The 20,897-nt window shown below is 37.2% G+C and overlaps 1 long non-coding RNA gene across 1 annotated transcript in view; it reads right to left on the bottom strand.

Moving 5' to 3' along the window:
* Window positions 1–494: 494 nt before the first annotated feature.
* LOC140680252 (uncharacterized) overlaps window positions 495–20,897 on the bottom strand; it is a 38,417-nt gene continuing 18,014 nt past the window's right edge. Inside the window, exons 1-2 of the long non-coding RNA XR_012052773.1 lie at window positions 8,970–20,897; window positions 495–5,445 (exon numbers count right to left, since the gene is read on the bottom strand). The exon at window positions 8,970–20,897 is cut by the window's right edge and continues 18,014 nt beyond it. This is a non-coding gene — a long non-coding RNA (uncharacterized lncRNA). The remainder of the gene's footprint in view (window positions 5,446–8,969) is intronic.

The following is a 20,897-nucleotide window of genomic DNA, read 5'->3' as shown; positions in this document are numbered from 1 at the left end:
TTTAAAACAACACTATGTTATCAAACAACCCTAAAATTGGGGCTATATAGGCTTTGTTATGATTACCAACCACTTTAATAGAATATAAATGTCATATATAATGTCGTCACTATATACAAAGCCAACCATCCTATAAAGAATTTTAACACATCAGGGTATTACATCTGTACATTTTACAGGAATTTTCATATGCAAGCTTAAATTAAAATAACTTGTCTTTCTATAATTAGTATGTCAAAATGGGTGAGAAACTAAAATGCAACTCTAAGAGCAGAATTTCAGATGTTATTTTAAATTTCTGTCACTCTTCTGAGAAAAAGTACTTCATGTAAATGTTCCTTTCCAACTTCCCTCCAACTGTTTTTCCATATTTCATTTTAGGCTTGGGAGGAAAATCTAATTTTTAAATTTATTTTTTCATTATTTTGGATTTTGTGTAAATATATGTTCTTTTATAGGAAATTTGCTCTAGTGTAGTATGGAGAAGAATATAAGCTGATGTCTTCTTTATATTTTGATGCAAGTATGAGACAGGTACATCGCAATTTTAATGCCCTCAACTGGCAGAAGCATTGATTAGATAATGAGGAACAATAGGCCGTATTTCTCCTCCCAGTTCAAACTAGTTATAAAACTTCTTGTTATACCATACTGAAAATGTGGTCCTCCCTTTGAGGGAAGAGAGTTTACATCTGATGTTGCATTGGCTGATATGTGACCTCAATGTTGCCAGAAGTTTTGGGAACTATGGGAAAAAAGTAGTTTTACCCCAGTCTGCATTGGAGCTGTGGAGAGGATCTTTTTTTCCTTGCCTGTACTTCTAAATTATCTTTTCAGACAATCATACTAAGGAGCTAAAGCTGGTGTCATTATGCAGAATCTTCTTGCTGAGAATAAGGTATATCATGGCAATGCATTAGAAGATGAAGCTATTTGAATAGTTTAGGTTTCAGCTATTTCTCACCATTCAGAGATTGCAAAGAAGCCAGTTGCTTTAACCAGACCTGTGTTTCTGCTCAACATAGCAGAAACCTATGTTAAGCCTCCCTAGCTTGGGGCTTCTCCTGTTTCTACTTTCCAGCTTTAGCTGTTACAGCACCTTGTTTCATTCCTCTGACAAGAAACAGGGGAGCATGTCGCTGTCTGGTGTTTTAGTCCCAGCCTCGAGCATGCTGAGCTCAGAGGAGCTGTCCAGAGGCAGGCAGTGACTCAAGGCTGGTGCCTGCTGTGCTCTCCCTGCTGTCCCAGCATCGAGCCCCTGCCTGCCCCTGGCTGGGGCTTTGAGGGCTCCTGTGGGTTTGCAGCTTTTGCAGAGTGCTCGTGTCTCTTTTGCTACTTTGCTTGTCCAGATTCCCTCCATTAGTGTTGGCCCTGTGGTCTTTAAGGAAGGCTGTTTCTGGGCTATTGCTGATCATTAATAGTAAGATAATTTCTTCTAATCGGGGATACAAACTGGTAAGTTTGACTAATTATTACATCTTACTCAATGTTGTCTACTTTTCAAGTGTGCAGCTAGATTTGTGTTTTGTTCTATTGACAAAATCAGTTTGTTTGGACTTTTTTTAACCAAAATGTGAGTAAAGTAAGAGCTTTAATCATTTACTGTGGTATTTTTCATTACAAATAAGTAGAACACTTGCCCCCATGCCGCCTTTTAACAAATTTCAGCTGTCACCCATCTTTCTTGAGCATATAATGCTTGCTTCATACAAAATCAGTCTGGTTTTTATGAAAAAATATCTTCCCTATTTAACAGCTGTCCTCTGGATGTTAATTTTTTTGTGCACTGAATGAATAGACACTCCCTCACTGCTTTTCGCATTATTCTCTGTTTCTGATTGAATTGCTTCTGTCTACTGAACCTCATAGGGATTGAAAAAATTTAAATATCAATTGCATCTTAAGTATATATAAAGTATTTGAATAAAAGCAAAAAAAAGTGTATGGAAATAAATAGAAGATACAATAGTTACGAAAGGAAATTTTTTCAAAGACTCTATTTTTCTTTTGAAGATTACAATGCAGTTTTAGCTAATTTTACTCAGACATCTTATTTTCTATATCCTTTTTTTTTAATACAGTACTCCAGTTGTGCGCAATTCTCCCCTTATTCCTGTGAATCCCAAGCCTACAGACTGTATTTGGCTTTCATCCATTTTTTGGCATCCTGGAACTTCTTCAGTGCAAGTTCTCATATAAAAGGTTCTGCTTTGGCCCCTGGGGACTGCAACATGATATTGGATGTGGAGGAAGTAGAGACCTGATATGGCCTATTCTTTGATCTGCTGGAACTGCTATTGACTTCTCATCCTTCTCCTGCCTAACTACAGGGGATAGAGAGGAACCACTGAAACAGAGATAAGAAAGCAGGGATTTATAGCGTTCTAAACTCAAACATGCAGAAGTACAGGGGTACACCCTTTATTAAAGACAGTGACTGTACTAAATAAAGCAAACAAACAAACCAACCTGCACTTTCAGGAAAATAAAAGGAAAGGCTAAATAATTGATCAAGGGGGAAACCTAATAAACTGACTGTGTGCTCATCCTATATTGCTGCAAACAGCAGCTATCAGAAAACAGCTCCAGGATTGCTTGCTTGTCTTGCTAGAAGCCTTATGTTCATAAACATTGTTGTAACAGGTGAATGCTAATAAAATTGTTGTGTTCAACTGATTATTTTACCCTGTTATATCTTGCTTTGCACATAAATTAAACAGGAAATAGCTGGGGTTTTAAGAAGTGCACATCTTTCTGCAAGCAACTAGACCAGAACATCTTTGTAGTAATTGACCTGGTGACACTAATTCAAATACCCAGTGCATTCACCACAAGCTTTCTGTGGTTTTGAGAATCTCAAAATCCAGTTAGTGTCCAGGGTGAGTCTGTATATTTTGGAGGCACCTGGTCTTGACAAAAGACAAAAAACTCCTGGTGAGATTTTCTAAATTCCTCTTACTTGATGTCAGACATGACACAAAGTGAGTATTTTAATCAGGCAGAGTAATTGAAGTAATCAGAAGAAGGGACAGAGGTGATGTGGAAGAGCCAGCAGGTTTTGCAGTGACTCAACTGCATTTGTAATTTATTTGCCATTATTATATGTAATCTTATTCTCTTTATTTCTGCATTTTTATTCCAGTTTCATATTTGTGATTACTTCAGCTCCTCACAACCAGCCTTTGACCTGTTCAACTGGCATTAGCCACATCTGGGAATGCAATCAGTTTAATGATGTTTAAGGAGTTCCTATAAGGGACCAGCACACATGTTTTGCTCACAAAGCCTTCTCCTCCCTGGGATGAGCAGAACTCATGTGAGCTTTGGCTCACATGGACATGCAGGGGCAGAAGATCCTCAGCATGCTGGTGCCCATTCCCACCCCCAGCTCCCCACACCATATGAAAATGTGACAGGTGAGAGATTTGAGAAATACCAGAAAGAAGGTGAGGCAATTGTAATTCAGTTGCGAGACATAATTAAAAAAACCCAAAAAAACTATATCTCAAAGGGAGTTATTAATTCTGGTGCTCATAAATGGTTTATTTTCATCTTCCTGTATAAAACATAACATGCTTCATTTTTCATTGCCTTTTCCAGCTCCATGTGAAATCCACAGCCAGTAATTGTTCTTCATTCCCTTCTGTCAAACAGGTGGCATACTGAACAATTAAAGTTTCTGTTTATAATAAGCTACAATGTCTAAAAGAAGAGATAAAAGATTAATTTTAAAATAATCTGGAAAATCAGAGGACAGTCTGCTGTCTCATAGAAACCAGGCCTTACTTTGTAATAAAGTAAAAGCTTTCTCTTTTTTAGGACAATGAAATAAATTTTACCACTCACCACTTCTGATTTTCAGCATTTGCATTTGCTGGGGGAGGTAATCTACTTTCTATTGTCCCAACCTGAGATGATCAGTGGTATAGCATTATCTAAGAGGGTTTTCCTTGCTATTAGAGATCCTGTCCTCAAAGAATACAACCTCCTCTCAGTGAAGCAAGTCTCAGTAGTGCCCCAGTTCAGACCGTGTGCCACTCCAAAACCAATTATAAAGCTGTTACCAGGAGACAGACAGTGAAAAAATCCTGCACATGTACTGGTGATTCTCTGCACCTCAGCTCACTTTGTAGGGCTAGCTGATTCAAAACCAGCCCACACATAATCTGAAAAAGCAATTTTTACTTGTTGACTTAAAGTCTTAAGCATCTGAACACAGCAGTAACAATTTAAATGAAATTATAATGTATGGTATAGGAAATAATATTGCTGATTAGTGAACAGATTAATCCAAAATATGTTTTCAACTCAGCTATGAACATTTGGAGACATGTCTTCCTCTCAATTTGAGCATGAAAAGGGGAAAAATTACTAAACTTGAAGTAACCTTGTATGAATGGCAGATGACATGCAAGAGAAACATGTTGCGATAAATAAATATACAATTTGGGGTCTATAATTTTCCATTGCATTAATTTGTCTGAATGTATTTAGAGCCCTAATTTAGACTGGAAATTAAGGCTGTTTATGGCAACTGCTGCATGTTGATGGAAGTATCATTTCATGTACTATATTTTAAAAGCATGTCATTGACTTTTTAAAACTGCTTCAAAGTTAAATGCACAAATTACTTTAGCAAAATGTTTTGCCATACAATTGAAACATAAAAGATGAGAAATTAAAGGTCTTATATATTTCTGCAAAATTTTTAATTTTTCTAAGAGCAATTTAACCGACCTGGAATTACTTTTATAGAAAGACACTGTCAGATATAGTAAAAAAATATTATTTAATCTTGCTTTGTCACTATTTTCAGTTTGAAATTCTAAATTTATTAATTGTATGCACAAATTTATTTTTGGCATTTTAACTTTTCAAAGCCTAATTAAACCATCCTATGGTTATAGAATAAGAGCAGAGCACAGGAAACTCTGTGAGAGCTCTGATTTAATGTTTCATTCCTGGGAGTACATACTGAAATTGTGGATTTTCCTTCATAGTGTCCATTGACTGCTTCTGGGTGAGAGAATTCTTGGCCTGTGTGCCAATATGTGGGCAACCTTGTTCTACCATTCATTGCCCATTTCATCATGAGCGATCCCAGCACCTTTGCAAAATCCCTGTCCTCTTGGAGGGGACATTGTTAATTCCAGTTTTATCAACATCAAGGATGGATAGCACAAAACGGAGTCAAATTTTGCCAGTGTCCCGGGTGTCCAGAGGAATCAGTGGAAACAAATGATCGCTTCCTACCAGGATACTTACCTCAAGAATTGTTGCTCAGCCTCAGGAGAAGAAAGACATGTTTTGCCTGCTCCTAGAGATAAGTAGTAGTGAGGAAGGAGAGGGGAGGCAGATAGCAGATGCTTCTTCCTGCAGTTCTTGGTGGTGGAAACCAATAAACTCCAAACGTTACCCACAGTGGCAAGGGGAAGCTGGGATTGTCTTCAAAGAGAAAAGCAAGAGGGTGGGTATTTGAGAAGAGAGAAGGAAACAGCACAAGCAGTAGGGGAAGAAAGCAAATAATGGTAATAATAACTCTCAAAATGAAATGTCAATAGTTGTAAAATTGAATCCTGTTCCTAAAGGAACAGGTAAGGCTTTGGCACAGTTAAAATTTTCATTTTACTGGGAGAGAGAAGTGGAATGAAAGAAGTAAATTTCATTAAATACAGAGAGAAGTTTTATCCTGTATTTTCAATTGTTGACTCTGAAGTGGTGCTCAGAAGAAAATGAAAACCTGAATAACTCTGTGAAATCTTCTTGAATACACAGTTCCTCTTTCTAATTGAAAATCATCATGGCAAAGCTTCTGGCTGGCAGGCAACTCTTGGAAAAGTAGCCACTGAATCTGAGTGCCACTGTTCTTGTTTGCCTCTTCTGATACGCTTTACAATGTGCAATAAAAATAAATACATAACTGGGCAGGACTGATGACTAGAAATTACTGGCATGCAGATCCACAAGCTGCAATTGCATGACCATTACATTGTTTGTAAAGACAATGTTTGAAATTGTTTTCCCTTATATACAGGTACTACAGTACCTTAAAAGAGAGAAATGCAGAGATTGTTGTAAGCTATTAACAAATATGCAGTTTAGCAGAGATATTATTCTTCATCCTAAAGACATGCTCAATTTTTTTTAGTGGTAAGTTATCTTATATTTCCCCACTCTTTTTATACTGAAAAGCATTTAAAATTACTTGAACCTGTTTAAAAAGTGGTTTGATTATAGCAAGAAAGAGAACTTAGACAAGTGCTTTGAAAATGCTTAGAAATGAATAATCACTTCAAACAGATTAAACTCTCATATTCTGCCTCCTACACTTATACAAATAAAAATAATATTATACAATTCCTTCCACAAACTGCATTTTAACAACATTTGGAGCTCTCATGAGCCATGATATTCCAGTTGAAATGCTGTTGCAAAAGTTCCGTTTTGTGTAGATATTCTTTCTAATCCTTAGATCTGTGTTTAGATCTTCCTTCTAATTTCTAGGATGTAAGTAATTAATACTTGTTTTCGTGTCATTTTGTTTTGTGACTTGGTAGTTCTGTTCCCTTCCTGCAGTTAATAACTGAGTTACATCCTTTCTAGTCCTTTGTTTTAATAACCAAACCAAATTTTCTCTGATATGACAACCTGGGCTTCCCCAGTCATTCAGACAGTTTCCTCTGCAGCTACCTGGCTTAAAAATGGTGGTGCTGAGGACCCAGTGCCAACACATTTAGGAGATTTCCATTTTGGACTTCATTTAGTCTCCTTCTGTGAGCTAAATGCCTGTTAGCAGTCAGGGCACTTTCAATGTGCCTTTTGAGTCTACCTTCCAGTTTAGTTTCTCCTCCGGGAATCAGGTCTGTGCTCTTTGACCCATCTGTGGTGTGAAGCAAGGCACAGTCAGCAATGATCCACTTAAAAAACACCTGCCTTGGCCAGACTGAAATGCTGTTGTAGACAATCCCTGATAGCCTCACTGGACTTTCTTGAGTAACTGAGATTTAGTACTGTGTTCTTTTCCAAAATTCTTCAGTCTGTGTACTGAGTCACATGTGATAATTGTTTGTTGCCCTCCACAGCTATCTGTTATAATGAGCAATTGGGGTTTTTTAATGGAGAAGAGAATGGAGAGGTTGCCATAGGAGATTTAAAAGTATGCCACTTCTAACTAGCCCAAATATCTTGATATTCTATTTTTCTCATAGGATAAATCGATTAATAGAAAATTAATTTTTAATAGGAAACAATTTTAAAATGCAAGTATTAAAAGGGGTGATAATTTAGACACTTTAAATAAACAGGCTTCTCACTTTTTGTTTTAACAGTTTCTTTAATGTTTTTGGCTTTTTTGTTTTGTTTTGTTTTGTTTTGTTTGGCTATTCCAAAATGGCATGATTTTACTTGTGTGTTGAAAGGCACATTAACCAAGCGAGGGGAAAAAGAGGAGCTATATATAGCTTTACTGTCCCTTTAGGGAGTCATTGCTTGAGCTTCATTAATATGCATTTTAGCACAATCTAATTTACTCATATGGCTGGCCCCAGGTGTTTGGAAAGGCAACCAGAGGAAAATCAGATCATACTAAAATTAGAGGCAAGAAATATTGAATGCCTTCCCTTTTAGGTCCTTGAAATGCACATATTAATTATAACTGGATGAATTTATGAAAACCAATACTATGAACAGCTCCAATAGCAATTATTTTTGAAAAATTATCTTTACCGATAAGTGTATTGTGGTCAAAGTGCAGAGAAAATGTTCTATTAAAGAACATATGTATATATTTTCCCCTCCAAACATTAAATTTTTGGTGCAGTGTCCCTGTGACATCCTTCTGATATGTAGTTAATCACTGAAAATGACAAGGAAAACCCTTATTTTGTGTATGCCATCTTTTGAATGGTTTCAAATGGGGCATCAGGATTTGATGGATTTGACAATTTTTTTAAATACTTTTTTGCTGGGTTACAAAACACCAAGGCCAGAAACAATGGTGAGGGAAAAGTGAGATGTGGGGAAAAAAGGTTAAAAAATTATCTCTGTGTGGTCTGATTAAAAGCTTCATGCTTTCATGATGTTAGTAGGAAGCTTTGGCAATCAAGTGCTCCCAGCTGGTCTCTGAGCTGCTGACGGGATGTAGTGGGTCAATAAATGGGCTTTATATATTAATTTCCTAAGTGTCATCTTGATTTGCAGCAGCAAGTGTGAGCAAAACAATCTCAAACACATCAGCCCCGAAGGTGCCTTTGGAGCAACACTCGTCGCTCTGCCCTTGCCCGGGTGCTCCGAACTCTTCAGCTGGGGAGGTGCTTGCCTGGGGAAGAGACTATTTCAGAATCAGTCTCTAGGGGTTGAACAGCATGAATTACAGTGGTAGCCGGCTACTGAGGAACGCATATGTTATGAAAACACTTAGTCATCTCTAGTGAGATTGTGATCTGAAATATCTGACCTTCCTATGATTCAAAAATAGTGAGACTCCAGCACAAAGGACAGTCACCACATGTCACCACATGTGTAGCAGCACAGGGGCCTCTATGACCTGTGCTTGGAGAAGCAGTGCTAACAGAGCTGCTCCTCCCTGCCATTCCCACTCAAGAGACAGTCTGTAAGGCTTCAGAGGAGCTCAGTTCTCTCCAGGCTTCATGTATCTCACCACAGGGTATTCTAAAGAGTTTTATTCCTGTAGACAGGAGTTTAATAAGATATCTTGTTATTTCAGCTTGGACAAAGTTTTACTAACCTAAAAAGGAGTGCAGTTAGTTCTGTTTCAAGCAGGGTGTGATTTCAGGAGATACCCCACTGAAATTTACTCACATGCACATCTTTGGATGTTTGTCAGGCAGACTGTTTATTACACCTCAGTGGAGCACTATGGACAAATGCTACTTTGATGTGAGAAGCAGGGTGACATTAAAGGTGAATACTAGAGTTCACTATTAAGAAGGAACTTAAAATGTACTTACAGAAAGGAATAGAGTCTCCACAGAGAGTGGCATTTAAGAATAGTCCATCTAAAGAACATTCCCCTAAAGCAAAACATCAAAGAGAGGATAAGGAATATGTTTTAGGCTGCAATTCTGGAAAGAAATCAAAGTCATATGAATTTCATTAAATCACCAAGGAGTTTAAGAAGTAGATTGGAAATACACATGAAAAATATTGCAGTAAATGAAAAATAAAGTATCCAGTGACCAGAGAAAAATAGAGAAAAGAAGGTGATGAAAAGATGATTATTCAGAACTAGCTTAGGGAAAGAAGTATCCTAGTAGATGAGAAAACATACCTATGGGAAGCAGTTTTTGATCCTATCTGACCACAAACTCAAACAAAGTCTATTCCCAGAACCAACCTATATATAAATATGATCCTTCAGACTTGACAAAATAATAGAACCTTATAAAAAAAAATTATTGAATCCATTTCCTGTCTATATGCATTGTTTCTCCTAGACTAAGGCAATGAGCTCATTTACAGGAATGAGAACATTGCCTTTAATAGTTTAACTATCTGTTGGCAAATGTACATGCTTTTGCAATATGTCAACAAACCACCCTTCTCCAAGTGTGTCAGTAACATTGCTGCATTAGTAGGAATGACCACAAACCTTAATGAGATGGAGATTTGGTCTGCCCTGGCACTCCAGCATCCACCAACACCCAACTGCAACGCCTGGCCATGTGTCCAGGATAAACTATGACTTGTGGAGTTAAAACCCAGCCATGAAGAGGACACACAGAGGGAAACGTAGCATCCTGGTGCCAGAATGTGCCATGGTCAGAGACTAGGCTCCTGGCAAAAGGAGTTGAATGAGGCCAGGGCCTTGCTAAGTACCCTTCCACAATGCCAGCAAACCTAGAGTGAAGCCCTCCCCCTCGGTCAGCTGCTGTCCCATCTCTACAGCTGGACTGAAGCTCATGGTTAGGGAAAAAGCAAGGCTGGCAAAAATGAAAGAATGTAGGGGTAAAGAGAGATTGGATTGGGGCTAGAAGTAATGGCTGAGGTGTAATGTGACAATTAGTGCTTCAATCCCAGGAAGAAATAAAATACTTCAGCAATGCCAATTATGTCTATTCCACAAGTTCTTTTGATGAATAAAGCCACAGAAGAACAAGGGTATACTTTAAATTATATTCTGTGTGTCTTCATTACATATGGTGCCACTGATACATGTATTTTTGTACAAAAATTACATCTACTAACAAGATCCACTTTTACCTAAGAGTGTGACAGGTAATGGCTCAATGAGTTGCAGAGAAAAATACCTGGATGTATCAGACCATGAATTTATACTTACACTATTCTTCAATAAATGGTTAAGTGTATGTAATCCTGAACACTGTAGTTTTACCTAAGGATGCACCATCAATGTGGTACTTAAAAACAGGTATATTCAAGGAGATCCTGGTACGTACAGTAGGCAATTATGGTTTCCATTCATTCAGAGAGTTGAACTCATGAAGAATCTAAAAGAAGAGCTGCCTCTTGAGCACTCGGGAAAAGTGCTGGGCTGGTTAATGAAGAAGAAAAGCAGGAAGAAAAAATGAAACAGACTGTGGATACTTAGTCTTACTCAGGCATGGAAAGGAGTTTGTGCCTGAATTGTACCATATTTAAGCCTGAGTTGTACACATTTGCCACTTGGGTAAAACATTTTCCATCTAGAATTAACTGTAGATTTTTGCATATATAATTGTATGATTTTTTTTGCAGACTTGGGAAAAGAACATTTTTTGGGTTCTCGACTTTACTGGCCCTGAGGAACCCATACAAATTTACATCCATAAGTAAACTATGCAATTATTATTAGGTAGTCATGCTTCACTGAAGTCTAAAATTCTCTCCTTGTCACATTCTAATACACTGTGAATGGATATGACTGTGCTCAGCTGTAAATGTTGTGTCTACATCATCTTTGCAAAGAGCATCTTTCCCCTTGCCTTATCCTGGAGATGTTCTCAAGGTGACTCTTGAAAGTTCCTCAGGCACCTAAATACAGGCATCTACTTCACTTGGACAGGTGTAAAATATATTCCCTGAAGAATATCTATTGCAATCCAGAGTTAAGGTGACTTTTCATCTCAGTTCACCCCTGAGATATGCTCTGAAAATCCTATGACCTAGAAAAATAGCATTAGAAGTAGGAGCGGAGGGTCATCAAATCCTCTGCTAGCACCAGGCTGGATGAGTTTGTATCTGTATCCAACCTGTAGATCAAGAATTCTGGTGATTGAGAATTTACTGTTTCGCCTGGTGAGAGCTCTTCTAGTGCATAATTACCTTGCTGCAAGAAAATGTGCCTTTTTATGTAGCCCAACTATCTGTTTGATTAAAGGCAACTGTTTCTTGTCTTACCACCACAGATACTGATAGCAGATCCTACCCATTTAGCAGCAGTCAGTCTCTGAGATACTCATATTTCTGATCATGAGCTCCACCAACAATCCCAGCTCTTCCACAACCTTCCTTCTAAATTCTGGATTTTAGCCATTGCATCCTTCTCATTGTTGCAGTGTTTTCTCTGTTTGGTTCTTATTCTGAGACTGCGATGCCAACAACTCCACACTGCAGAGCAGTTCAGTTTTGGGCTCCCTAGCACTGAATGCTTGAGATAAAATCCAGAGACTTTGTAGAAAATATTGTTGCTTAATTCATTATCAACATGGTTGTACTTATAGCTGACATTTGGAAGCACTTACCCAGGGACAGGAAATTCTGATTTCTACCCATTCCTGTGTTTGTAGCTGTTTGGATCCACACTGTCCCTCTACCAGGAGAGTGCTCTTTTTTCAGCTGGTTTAGCTAGCTCCGCCTTCAGCTGTAGCTTAATCACTCTACAGCTAGAAAAGCATCCACTTGGACAAAGAAAAAAAAGTTCAGGATGGAAAACCACAACCAAATGTTTATGACATTGGTATGGGACTGGGCCCTGGGAATAGTCTCTGGTATGGATCTTTATTTTTATTGTTGGCAGTCCTCAACTTATTCTAAGAAGTTCTAATACAACCAAAGAGGACAAATCATGTTGCAAGGGTTTTCTCTACTTTATCAGACAGGGACTGATGCAATCAGGTTCCATTTACACCATTATTCTCATTCCACATCACTGGAGGAGGCATGCTTCTGCTTCATGGGAGCTGCAATAGGTATTATTCATTTATAATAAATAAAATGCAGGCATAAAAAGACCATGCATAGATACTTACAGAATAAAGACTAGAGTTTTAGTTATAATGAATTCATTAATATCATTTAACTGGAACTACCTTTCATTAGAATAACAACAGCCTTTGAATAAGAAACCACTAAATAAAAATCTCCACTTTAGTCAATGGAAAATTATGTCACACATATGGTGAGCATACATATCGGCAGGGAAGCATGTGTGTCTGAAAGAAATACCTGAATTATAACCTGAATTAAAATGCTAAAAATAGTAGGAGCCTGTTTAGCAGAGGTAACATAAAGAGACCTCCTTAGCCTTCCAGTAATGCATACTATAGTTCACAGCAGCCTGCTCTATTTTGAGCACCTGTACATCATCATCCTGCATTACAGTGCTTCGTAGCTCATTCTCTCTTCATTTCTCAGACATACCACTTACCATTCTGCCTTTTGGGTCAGTCATGATGCTTTTGCACATCATCCTTTCATACCCAGATGATTTATTCATGATGAGAAGAGGAATTACATATTTGGTGTGGGTATAGAATGTGACATACCCTTGCAAAAGATCTCTGTAATGTAACCAATAAACACATTTGATTTGACAGCAGGATAAATAGAAGTATTTTCATCTTCTTTTCAGCTATGAGTTTGAGAGTGATCACTTTTTCTTTAAAATTTGCAATTTCTTGTAATATTTTAGCCATTGTCATTGCTTGATGAGGTCAGATGGGCATAAGAAAGAACAAGTCACAAATGAAAAGAAGTTGTAATTTAATGTTAAAAAATTATTTTAGCCATCATTAAAGTGACTTAATTACGTAAAATGACTTTGGTACCAAATCAGTTTGGTTGGCCAGCCAGGCTGTGGTGGGTCTTCTGTCATCAGACTGCTACCATGTTTCTAGGATTTCTTACACACTGGGACTGCCAGGCTCCACTGCTACACTGCTATGCAGTGGGTAGGGAGGACTGTCTGTGAGGGCAGGAGCAGGTGGGAAGTGCTGTTTCCAGTGGTGGAGAAGGAAAAAGCTTTAACTGAGTAAATAGGTACTCAATGAGGTTTTTTTTATATAACTGAGTGCTGTAAAGTTCCCCACTAAAGAAGCAAATGCAGGTTTAATTTTCCTAGCATGACAGTAACTGGGAATGGTAATTCCTTGTCTTTGCATTTGTGATGAAGCTCTTGCCCTTAGCATCTTGCCCTGAGAAAAACTAGGACCATTTTTCCCAGGTGTATATATAGTGGTGGGCTACATGAAAGTGAAGTATGTAAACCAGAAATCTTATTTGTATTTACAAATTATTTATTGAAACTAGCATTATTATACAATCTTTTCAATATTATGCATACTTAATGGTAGTTTCTTTATTAGGTTGAAGAGGTAGTTCTTATAGGAATTAAGAAAAAAAATATAGTTCTTTAAATTCAAGCAAAAAACATTAGTGGGATTTCCACTGCCTGAATGAGTTGAGAATCCACCAGCATGTGTCTTCATCAGAGAGAAAAGGGAAGATGCCGTCCTGCAGCTTGGATGAGAGGCTTGCCACCAGAGGGAGTCGTGGGAACACAGTAAAAGGGGTTGCTTTGGCACAGGAGAGGTCAGTAGACATTTCAGCCATAAGGATGAATGATCAAAATTTTCTCTTCGGCCACAGCTAATTTTTTATCAATTAATCATGCAGTAAAAATCAGCTTAAAATTTTGGCTTTTGGCTATACGTGCAAAATTTTCTTGTTAAAAAGGCAACCTTGATGTTTTGTATTCAACCTTCATAATTTGTGCAAAATATACACTTGCTCGATGAAGCAAAATTGCTAATTAAGCAATTTCATGCTTGAAAATACAGCTCCAGAACTGAAAATCAAGACATGCTTTAAACATCAGGTACAATTTTACCGCCTTAGTATAAGAATTGTGGTAATATGAAATTTTTCTGGTAACACCTTTGCTGGTGATAAAGCAGATTACATCTGATTGCTGTAATGGTTCTAGATTGCTGATAGCTCAAACTGAGCTACAGAGCATTGTGAAACAAATAGTCTGGCTCTGGAGATGAGTAGAGGGTGGAAGAAATGCAGAATTGTTATTGAAGAACTATTCTTTTGACTAGATTAAAAGTTTAAAGAGGTACAGAATCTATTCAAAATAATACTGGAGTGCTTTATACTGCCAATATGGTTTGAAAGTGCTTACAAGAGGCAAGAAGAGAAGCTGATATGATCTGATGCTTAGCAAAAGAAAAAGAAGTCTTCGGAGAAGTTTATCCATTTAGTTCCTTCTTTGGTCTAATGCGCTATGCTTCAGCTCCTGGCGCTTCTGATAAGTGCTTTTGTATGGAAATGTATGTACACTCCTCCCTGAAGTGACAAACCTAATAAAATTTTAGGAACCCATTCATCGCTCACTTAAACCCAGGTTCCCATTGCTGCACATGGTTAAGTGCTGTGTATCAGAAATTGAAGTAACAGCAGCCTGGAAAAGAACTCAATAAAAGAGAAACAGCAGTTTCGAGTCCTGAGGGTGCCCACAGATCCCCCACAGTGCTTTGTGGCAGGTACTGGGTGGAATTAGGTTATCTTAGATATATGTAATAAATAACATGTATAAATGCCTCTGCTTTTCCCTGCTTGCTGCCTATTCTCCCTTTTACTAATCCCCTTACTTCTGCTCCTCTAGCAGTTGTACAATTTTTCTGCAGCTCTGCCAAACCAAAGTTCATTTTAAGGCTAGAGCATGTCACAGGAGAGGTGCTGATGAGTCTTTAAGGTATTCATCTCATTCACTGAGGGTGATTCTTTATAACCTTAAGATTTCCTGTCTTTTGGGAATTGTGACATTTTCATTGAGACAGACCAAACATCCTTATGATCTTTGCAATTTTCATCATCCTTTTCCCTTCAGCTTACAAGAAATTCAATGTCTAGAACTTGTAAAGACTGAAATAAATGCAAAGATTTTGCTTTCTGTCTTGCTTTTCATATCTATCAGAATGGAGTTGTACTGGTAGAAACCAAGTAACTCTTGAAATTATGGCACATCTAGAATACCACCTGTTCATAAACACAAATATAACAATTAAGGAAAAAATATATGGAAAATTTTTATTTTTACAATTTTCATACTTGTGAGGAAACTAACAAATAATTAAAGATATATACATTAAAATTATTAAAATATTAAAATGGAATTTATTATTTGAGACTATTGATACACTTCTCATTCATTTTTCTGGAGAAGAAATGTGGAATTTTTTTTTAGGATCCATGGAAGGAATTTCACCACACTTTGCAGGAGTAGTAGGGATCCTAGTTTGCTGCTTATTTTATAACTCAAGCAAACTGTGTAGATGTTGCTCTTCTTGCATTTTGTACTGGAGAATAGCAGAATCTGCAAAGATCTGTGATCCTCCTGTACAGTCTTCACTATCCTGCTTTTTGTTCTTGGCTCCAACAAACTGTCATGGGATGCATCTATACATCACAGCTCCTGTGCTTGGTGTTTTTGAGGGCTTTTGTAGGAAATATGTAATGGATCTTGTGCCTTCCAGAACTCTAGAAATACTTGTGGAGAGAAGGAATATAACTTGACTTTTTGGAAAAAAATCAGTTAAAATTAGTTCAACACACTCAACAGTGCTTATATCCCTGCATAAGCAATGTTAAATACAGTTATTGTCCTAACCTGCAGCTTTGGAAATTAAGAGGTATATTCACACCATTTAAAATTGTACACATGCAAAATTCTGCCCTATTTCAGTTTTACAGGTCCAAAATCTACAACAAAACTTGCACCTGTGCAGGTATTTCAAGGATTATTTTACTTTAAAATGGATCCTAATTATTTTTGGTTCAACATCTTCTGATTATAGTTTTATTAATTTTTAAGTGTTAGTAAAGCATATTTCACCATTTTAACATAAAATTTATTAAATTAAATTAAATATAAGTGAAGAAAAACTGCTCATCTTTATGAGACAAAATTCTCAGTTCAACTATAATTTTGAATCACTGTAGATTTGAACGCTAAAGTGTCCATTTTAATGTAATATTTTTCATCTCAATACTTTCTAATGTTCTTATATAAAACAGTAGATCTTCCAATATGAAGGAATCATATCACTTCTGCATAAGTATCATTCTGATTTTACATTTTTATCCCTGTTTGGCATAAAACACTGTGAAATATAGTATTTTCCACTGATTTACACATTCTGTTTTCTTACAGATTTTATTTCACTGTTTGAAAAATGCCACTAAAACCACTTCAAACTTGATAATGTTCCATATCATGAGCAAGAAGTTCATAATGACATGCTTGGTGCTTTTAAGCTTGAAGATATTGAGTCAGATTCTGTACAATGCTTAGATTTCTATGTACTTTTTAAAAACATGACTAGAACAAATCCTTTATCTTTAGTAATATTTTAGTCAACAGAAGAATCTTGACAATTAAAATGTTGTTTCCAAAGCTCATTACTTTCCCACGTCAAATGGGAAATATACAGATTACAGGGTTGTGTGTTTCCTTCTAATTTAGTAAGGAAAACAGTGTAGAAAAAGGGCCATTTTCAGAGCTGATTAGAGAAACCTCAGATGTCAAGGAATACACAGCTCTTTTAAGAAAAGAAGAATATTAAGTAACCGTTGAGCAGCGCTACAATGTGACATTTTTACAAGGAACTCATTTGGAAAAAAGTAAAGAGCAGATACTCAGAAAAGACTCAAAAGAGCGCAGCTATTATGTGTTCCTATCATCTGGAAAAGGTGGTGACTTCTTGTTCTAATCCACTAGAAAGTATTCCTCAGCAGAACCAAATCCCAGAAAAACAGATATTTTTTGGTGGGGCCTGTTTTCTTAATTCTCCTCTTTTATTTTCAGTAGCATTTGTAATGTGTCATTCTTAAGGCCTTGCTTCTAATGTCCTTGGAAAATTAACCAAGGTGTTAACAGCTGAGAAAAATACAAATCACAGGAAGAGATAGGCAGAGAGTCATAGATCCACTCATGAACAGCTCTTGGATAGTAAAGAGCAGGTTCCACAGGCAATGAGGTGAATATGTTGAACATTTTTTTGCAAGAAAATCCTCTTCAGTGTTTCAAAAGTACTTCTACCCAAAAGACTGCCTGAAAAAAATCTCCATAAAGATGCTTTTAAGACATTCACTTTTGGCATTTCCTATGGGAGCTGGATTTCGTGCAGCTGCAAATATCCAGAGGAGCCACTCTCAGTTCTGGAAGACATCCATGGAGAGGTGATGACTTCCTCAGGCCCTAATCTGCTGCACTGGAGTGCTGCTGTCACACCTGAGAGAAGCTCCTTTGGATCCCACCTCCTATGAGAAGGGGCAAAGAGAAGGACAGGCTGGACCTGCAGAGCCATTCTGTGTAATCCCCAGCCTGGTGGGGGAGCAGGAGAAGGGCTTGTGTACCTGGTACAATTGATATCTCTCACAAGCATTGCCTGTTGTAAATAACCTGCCCTCATTCTGACTGAAGACATGTGGACATAAAATACATATGTAGCAGCTGCATAGGATGTTCCTAAATAGTATGCCCATTTTTACCATTGTTGAAAGGCAGACCAGCTTATTTGGATTCATTGCTTCTGTGTGAAACCATGTATTTGATTTTCATTCAGGATGCTCTAAAGAGAAATCATACAGGAATTCATCTGAAAACTGGGCAAATGTGAGAACAATTAAGTTCATTTTGTGCAGTTATTTCCTGAATGTAGAAAAATGCAGATCACCTCCTGCTGTTTTTGGATTACCTTATTCAGTTGATGCATAACGCCTTTGTGGAAAGCTGCAGTCTGCTGAAGTGAGTCTAGGCAGTCTCAGCTTTGAAAATTTATCTTGCATGTGTTCTTGCAAAGATTGCAAGACAAAGTTTTACTAACCTGTATCTATTCTTGATGGCTTAAGGAAGAAAAAAGCTCATATGTTTATTTACCAAATTGAAGTGGCAACATCTTCTCTGCACCACTTCAGGACTTTATATGAGGGAAATGACAATGCCTACTTGGAATGAAAACTTTTCTCTGTTTAGGTAGCACTAGATTTACTAAGGGCTTCATTTCTTCTCTTTGTTTGTTTTGTTTATTTCACCAGCTGCTCTGGAGAAACAGATAATATGAACTGGTATATGAAGGAAAAAAGGAAAAAAATCATTCCTCCTGCAGAGTTCCCCATAGCCCAGCTACATTCCTCAACTGGATGCAGAGAATATTTTAGCCTGATGAAGACATTCTGCTGGTAGAATATAGAGGTTAAGACTGATATAGTTTTCTAATACAAATACTTAGTCCTTTTAATTTCCTAAGAAAATGTTACTTTTCAGATTGTGTGTGTTTCAGAGCAAGACAAACAAGTTTGCTCTTTGATCTACAAAGACAGAGGCTAAGCTATGAATAAGCTTCTCATGTCCTCTCAGATATCCACCAAATGCTGTGCCCTTTGAGGATCATCAAGCAAAGACACAGTAGTTTTGGCAATCCGATGTAGATTCTAACTCCCATGCATGATGCTCCTGCATTGTTATTGCTTGGAGAGTAGATGGGCATTTGGGATTACCTTTCCCCTCCAGAAGAATTTTTCCAGGAATGAAGCAACTTGGTGTATGACAGAATTTTGTCTTGGCATAAGGCTAGCTGGAAGCCTACTCTTTGTACACATTTTGTAAAAGAAGAGGAAAACAAAGCTGTATTTGCAAAGTCAGATGTCAAAAAAAGAACCCCTGAGTAGAAATTCTACAAATGACCTATTTTTTATACTCATCAGGAACCTGCACCTCTGAATGTCTCTAATTTATAATTTTGTAAACAATTGGTGGGAAAAACCCTTGACCTGTGTCTTAATTAGACCACTTGTATTTAGGTGAGTTTTAACAGGAGTTCAGTGTGAGTAATTCTTTTGCAAAGTTCTAAGCTTGACAAGATGGCATTTAGTCAGGAGCATTTCATGAGCTCTAACATTGTTTAAGATCTCAAGTTTTGCCTTTCTGTTGTTGGAAGCTGCCTTGGGTAGAGTGCATTGGAGGGTAAGGTGTTAGCATGGTTAGCACAGACCCAGGAGAACCAAGTTCAATATTCAGCTCCACTATAATCTCCCTTATGACAGCTCATTGTTTCTGCTTCAGTTCATCATTTTTATTACTTTTGAAACAGAGCTGAATAACTTCCTAGTTTTATTTTCAGACCATGAGTTGTTCTGCTCAGTCTAGGAGTCACTAAATGGAACAGAATGGCCTGAAAATATGGGAGGTTAGAGTGAGAAGATTTTATATCTCTGGGAAAAAGGGATGACACTACTCCCTTACTTAGAGCTGTAAGGTCTACTGAGATATCAGTAAAGTACAATATCTAAAGTGTGCAGTAAAAAATCTGATGCAGCAACAACAATGGCAACAAAATTTTTAAAACTGAAATCTCTAGTATTTGATTGGGAAGGTGGCAAGTTTCAATTTTTCCATTTTTTTAAAATCCTCTATCAATGGCAATTTGACTACTTGATTAGGTAAGCCCACAAATGAATAGTGAATAATTGAATAAGAAGGTTGGTCCAAATTTAATTGTAAGAAAACTCATATTTTTAATACACATGTGGACTAAATATGAATTTCCCACCATAACCAGGTAACTAAGAAAACAGCTATCGAAGCTGCAAAAAATCCAAAGATTTTTGATCTTAGTGGATCAATGACAAATCATCTATTGTCTCAGTGCACCTGAATTTCACTTACAAAGCGAATGGAAGTGTAGCAGACAAGAAAAATATTGGGTTTTCATTTACTTGTATCAGTCACCATAAAAAATGGACTTTGAGCACAAGGTTACAACTTGTGAGGGTTTTTTTTTTTGGAAGGCTATAAAACATTTCAAAGCTTTTAGCACATAAACATTCCCAGGGTTACTAGGTCAGATGAATCTGACAATCCATTTCACAATCCATTTTTCTCTTACCTGAGTTAAGTGATTCCAGATTTAAAAAAAATATTAAAATTTATGTCTAAAATATGTTTACTTAAGAAAGGGAACTTATTTACAATGGCCTGAGAAAGGACAGCAAAATTTGGTTTATGATGCAATTCAAAACAAATTGATTTCTTTGGAATAGAATGAAGAATGAATGTTTTGAGAGACCAGTCTAATATTGTTCAAGGACAAATGCTTAACATGAAGATGCTTGTCTTTCATCAGTTGAAGAGAAAGATATTCTTTAGTTTTGAGATGAAGGAAAATATATAATATTTCCCTAGGGCAATCTGTAAGAACTGCCTGTATCAGTGGAGCAGATGAAGGTGCACAAGTCAGCTTGCTTCCCTCTCCCCTTCCCTTGGCCACTACAGCTCTTCAAACTGCTGTTAGAAGAGTTTTCGATCATGAAAAATGGGTGGCACCTCTCTTTCCATGTAATTGAAAAATAATTACTTGGCAGAGCACCAAAAAGGATTAGACCTATTCAGGGATGAGCTCTCAGCTTTATAGCTGATGTCAGATATTCTTTGAGGTGAAACTTGCACATTTAAAAAAAAAAATAAATCTCTCCATCCATCCATCCATCCATCCATCCATCCATCCATCCATCCATCCATCCGTCTCCAACTTTAACAGTAAGGCTGAGATTTCATGTGGAAAAACAGTGGACCACAATAAATCTTTAATATGACATCTTTGCAGAGTGAAATGGAGGCCTAAAGGCATTGTGAGACATAATCTTTGGTTGTT

Source organism: Taeniopygia guttata, chromosome 1A (assembly GCF_048771995.1).
Source record: "Taeniopygia guttata chromosome 1A, bTaeGut7.mat, whole genome shotgun sequence".
In the NCBI taxonomy this organism is placed as follows: Eukaryota; Metazoa; Chordata; class Aves; order Passeriformes; family Estrildidae; genus Taeniopygia; species Taeniopygia guttata.
The sequence above is the reverse complement of the archived record's forward strand: the minus strand, read 5'-3'. Positions and strand labels throughout refer to the sequence as shown.